Source organism: Scyliorhinus torazame, unplaced genomic scaffold (genome assembly GCF_047496885.1).
Source record: "Scyliorhinus torazame isolate Kashiwa2021f unplaced genomic scaffold, sScyTor2.1 scaffold_1533, whole genome shotgun sequence".
NCBI classification, from domain to species: domain Eukaryota; kingdom Metazoa; phylum Chordata; class Chondrichthyes; order Carcharhiniformes; family Scyliorhinidae; genus Scyliorhinus; species Scyliorhinus torazame.
The window spans coordinates 1-5,000 of record NW_027309260.1 but is presented as its reverse complement, the minus strand read 5'-3'; positions in this window follow the sequence as shown (position 1 = coordinate 5,000).

Genomic DNA, 5,000 nt, shown 5'->3' with positions numbered 1-5,000 from the left:
AAAGTGGTTTATGACTTGTCCAACTGGTTTATGACTTGTCCAGAGAGGAAACTGGTTTATGACTTGTCCAAAGAGGAAAGTGGTTTATGACTTGTCCAGAGAAGAAAGTGGTTTATGACTTGTCCAGAGAGGAGAGTGGTTTATGACTTGTCCAACTGGTTTATGACTTGTCCAGAGAGGAAACTGGTTTATGACTTGTCCAAAGAGGAAAGTGGTTTATGACTTGTCCAGAGAAGAAAGTGGTTTATGACTTGTCCAGAGAGGAGAGTGGTTTATGACTTGTCCAACTGGTTTATGACTTGTCCAGAGAGGAAACTGGTTTATGACTTGTCCAGAGTGGAAAGTGGTTTATGACTTGTCCAACTGGTTTATGACTTGTCCAGAGAGGAAAGTGGTTTATGACTTGTCCAACTGGTTTATGACTTGTCCAGAGAGGAAACTGGTTTATGACTTGTCCAGAGTGGAAAGTGGTTTATGACTTGCCCAATATTGTTTTGGTTAATGAGTTGTCACTTCAACTTGCGGCTGCGGTTTTGCTTGAATAACTGTTGCCGGGCTTAATACACGTCCCAGCGGGCGAATTTGAAGGGGGTGCCCGGGCTTGGGTCACGTTGGTGGGGTGGTGGAGGGTCTGTGTGCCCTTCGGTCCTGGTCCCGTTGGGAAGGAGGTAGGCGTGCTGCCGAGTGTGCTTCCCCGGACGGGAGGAGCGGTTCAAATCGTGTGCCTTCGGCGGTGGCGGGGAGAGAGCGCAGCTGGGGCGGGTGCGGTGTGGAGACGGAGTCCCTTCTTCCCCGAGGGGGCTAGGGCACTGCCGGTGCGGGTGCAGGCTTACGGCCCGGTGCCTTTTGGTGTTGGGGGTTGCGGTTGGGGTTCGGTTTAGGGTTAGGCGATAGGGTTAGGGATAGGGTTAGGGTTAGGGATAGGGTTAGGCGATAGGGTTAGGGATAGGGTTAGGGTTAGGGTTAGGGATAGGGTTAGGGTTAGGGTTAGGGATAGGGTTAGGGTTAGGGTTAGGGATAGGGTTAGGGTTAGGGATAGGGTTAGGGTTAGGCGATAGGGTTAGGGTTAGGGATAGGGTTAGGGTTAGGCGATAGGGTTAGGGTTAGGGATAGGGTTAGGGTTAGGCGATAGGGTTAGGGTTAGGGATAGGGTTAGGGTTAGGGATAGGGTTAGGGTTAGGGTTAGGGATAGGGTTAGGGTTAGGGATAGGGTTAGGCGATAGGGTTAGGGTTAGGGTTAGGGTTAGGGTTAGGGATAGGGTTAGGGTTAGGGATAGGGTTAGGGTTAGGCGATGGGGTTAGAGCTAGGGTTAGGGTTAGGGTTAGGGATAGGTTTAGGGTTAGGGGATAGGGTTAGGGTTAGGGATAGGGTTAGGGTTAGGGTTAGGGTTAGGCGATAGGGTTAGGGATAGGGTTAGGGTTAGGCGATAGGGTTAGGGATAGGGTTAGGGTTAGGGTTAGGGATAGGGTTAGGGTTAGGGTTAGGGTTAGGGATAGGGTTAGGGTTAGCGTTAGGGATAGGGTTAGGGTTAGGGATAGGGTTAGGGTTAGGGTTAGGGATAGGGTTAGGGTTAGGGATAGGGTTAGGGATAGGGTTAGGGTTAGGCGATGGGGTTAGAGTTAGGGATAGGGTTAGGGTTAGGGTTAGGGATAGGGTTAGGGTTAGGCGATAGGGTTAGGGATACGGTTAGGGGTAGGGATAGGGAGTATCTGGGACGGGCAGAGACTCCTCGGCGGTCCCCCCGGTCCCTGGCGGGCAGACGGACCTCCTGGGCCGGAGGCAGCCTCCGCCGGCGTTACACCCTGTCCCTGGCGGGCAGAGGGACCTCCTGGGCCGGGTGCAGCCTCCGCCGGCGGACCCCCCGGTCCCTGGCGGGCAGAGGGAGCTCCTGGGCCGGGTGCAGCCTCCGGCGGCGGTCCCCCCGGTCCCTGGCGGGCAGAGGGAGCTCCTGGGCCCGGTGCCGCCTCCGCCGGCGGTCCCCCCGGTCCCTGGCGGGCAGAGGGACCTCCTGGGCCGGGTGCAGCCTCCGCCGGAGGACCCCCCGGTCCCTGGCGGGCAGAGGGAGCTCCTGGGCCGGGTGCAGCCTCCGGCGGCGGTCCCCCCGGTCACTGGCGGGCAGAGGGAGCTCCTGGGCCCGGTGCAGCCTCCGCCGGCGGTCCCCCCGGTCCCTGGCGGGCAGAGGGAGCTCCTGGGCCGGGTGCAGCCTCCGGCGGCGGTCCCCCCCGGCCCCTGGCGGGCAGAGGGAGCTCCTGGGCCCGGTGCAGCCTCCGCCGGCGGTCCGCCCGGTCCCTGGCGGGCAGAGGGACCTCCTGGGCCGGGTGCAGCCTCCGCCGGCGGTCCCCCCGGTCCCTGGCGGGCAGAGGGAGCTCCTGGGCCGGGTGCAGCCTCCGGCGGCGGTCCCCCCGGTCCCTGGCGGGCAGAGGGAGCTCGTGGGCCCGGTGCAGCCTCCGCCGGCGGTCCCCCCGGTCCCTGGCGGGCAGAGTGACCTCCTGGGCCGGGTTCAGCCTCCGCCGGCGGTCCCCCCGGTTCCTGGCGGGCAGAGGGAGCTCCTGGGCCGGGCTCAGCCTCCGCCGGCGGTCCCCCCGGTCCCTGGCGGGCAGAGTGACCTGCTGGGCCCGGTGCAGCCTCCGCCGGCGGTCCCCCCGGTTCCTGGCGGGCAGAGGGAGCTCCTGGGCCCGGTGCAGACTCCCCCGGCGGTGCACCGGTCCCCGGCGGGCAGAGGGCGCTCGTGTACCGGGTGCAGCGTCCGCCGGCGGTGCACCGGTCCCTGGCGGGCTCAGAGAGCGCCTCGGCCGGGGATCGTCTCGTCCCAACGTCCGCCTGGTCCGTGGCCCGCAGGGGGCGCTGTCGGGCGGGGTACGGCCACGGCCCGACGTGCCTCCGGTGGGCTGCGGTCAGTGTGTGCCGCCGTTGGCCGGCTGCGGGGCTTGGTGCTGTTCCAGCCGTGCGTTAGGTGGGCGAACGGCAGGGGGCGCCCCTTGGGCGGGTGGCGGGCCCCGCGCGGGCCAGCCGTGGGGGGTCACGGTCCGCCGCCGGGGCGTCCAAAGGGCGGCGAGAGGCCGTCCGCCGGTGCTGACAAGTCATAAACCAGCGGCGGTGACAAGTCATAAACCAGCGGCGGTGACAAGTCATAAACCAGCGGCGGTGACAAGTCATAAACCAGGACAAGGTTGTTGACGGCGCCGGGCGGCGGCGAAGCGGCTCACCCCGGGGCAGGGTGGCGATTCGAGGAGGGGCGCCCACCCGGCCGCCAAGGCCGCCGCCGGCGGGGGCCGGGGGCGCCGTTTTGAAAAAGAACCGTAGGCCGGATGGGGTCCGATCCACCCCACCTTATGCCGACGCCGAGACCTCATTCCCGGCATGACTACCGGTGGTCCGTCCCGCTGGTCTGCCACTTGCGTTTGGCGTCACGAGGGGTTGGCGGGGTACCTGCAGATTGGTAGGAGGTGGAAAATCGAGAAATGGACTTTGGTCGGAAAGGTCCCCTCGAGCCTCCAGGTCTGCGGAGACCGACCCGGGCTGCCGCCCCGCCGGCCGCTCGGCCCGATCGGGCGCGAATTTCTTCCGATTTTCGCCCTTTTTTCGGGTTTTCGGCCGGCGCTCCAAACGGCGGCCCGACGCCCCGCCGAGGCCGGGGACGTCTCTCCGGAGCGCGAGGGACCGGATCAGACCTCGTCGGCACTGGCATGGCCACCGCAACGCTCGGACTTAGCCTGGGGAGGCTGGTCGAGGCGGTGGCAAGTCATGAACCAGTGGAGTCTGGCGGAGACTGTGGCAAGTCATAAACCAGTCGGACTTAGCCTGTGGAGGCTGGTCCAGGCAGCGGCAAGTCATAAACCAGTCGGACTTAGCCTGTGGAGGCAGGTCCAGGCAGTGGCAAGTCATAAACCAGTCGGACTCAGCCTGTGGAGGCAGGGCCAGGCAGTGGCAAGTCATGAACCAGTGGCAAATCATAAACCAGTCGGACTTAGCCTGTGGAGGCAGGTCCAGGCAGTGGCAAGTCATGAACCAGTGGCAAATCATAAACCAGTCGGACTTAGCCTGTGGAGGCAGGTCCAGGCAGTGGCAAGTCATGAACCAGTGGCAAATCATAAACCAGTCGGACTTAGCGTGTGGAGGCAGGGCCAGGCAGTGGCAAGTCATGAACCAGTGGCAAATCATAAACCAGTCGGACTTAGCCTGTGGAGGCAGGGCCAGGCAGTGGCAAGTCATGAACCAGTGGCAAATCATAAACCAGTCGGACTTAGCCTGTGGAGGCAGGGCCAGGCAGTGGCAAGTCATGAACCAGTGGCAAGTCATAAACCAGTCGGACTTAGCCTGTGGAGGCAGGGCCAGGCAGTGGCAAGTCATAAACCAGTCGGACTTAGCCTCTGGCGACTTCCAGGAGGTCTATGAGGTCCTGTGCCGCCGCTTTACCGGGGCCAAGGTTGCAGGAGAGCGGAACGGAGGAGTGGATTGGTCCCGCCGACGGGGCACGTGCATATATGAAAAGTGCACCCTACCGTTAGTTAATCACTTGCCCTCGGAAGTGTATGAGGTCGTGTCCAGCCGTGGTACCGGGGACACAGTGGGGGTGTTCCCGCTAAAGGGAGCGGATTGGTCCCGCCGAGCTGCCACTTGCATTTGTGGTCGAGTGTCTCGGACAGCTGGTTAACCACTTGCCCTCGGTAGTGCCGATGAGGTTTTGAAAAAGCCGATCTGCGGGGACTTGGAGCGCCTTCCTCGGATGGACTACCGGGCGCCCTCCCGCCGATTTGCCATTTGCGTTTGGCGTCCCGAGGGGTTGGCGGGGTACCTGCAGATTGGTAGGAGGTGGAAAATCGAGAAATGGACTTTGGTCGGAAAGGTCCCCTCGAGCCTCCAGGTCTGCGGAGACCGACCCGGGCTGCCGCCCCGCCGGCCGCTCGGCCCGATCGGGCGCGAATTCTTTCCGATTTTCGCCCTTTTTTCGGGTTTTCGGCCGGCGCTCCAAACGGCGGCCCGACGCCCCGCCGAGGCC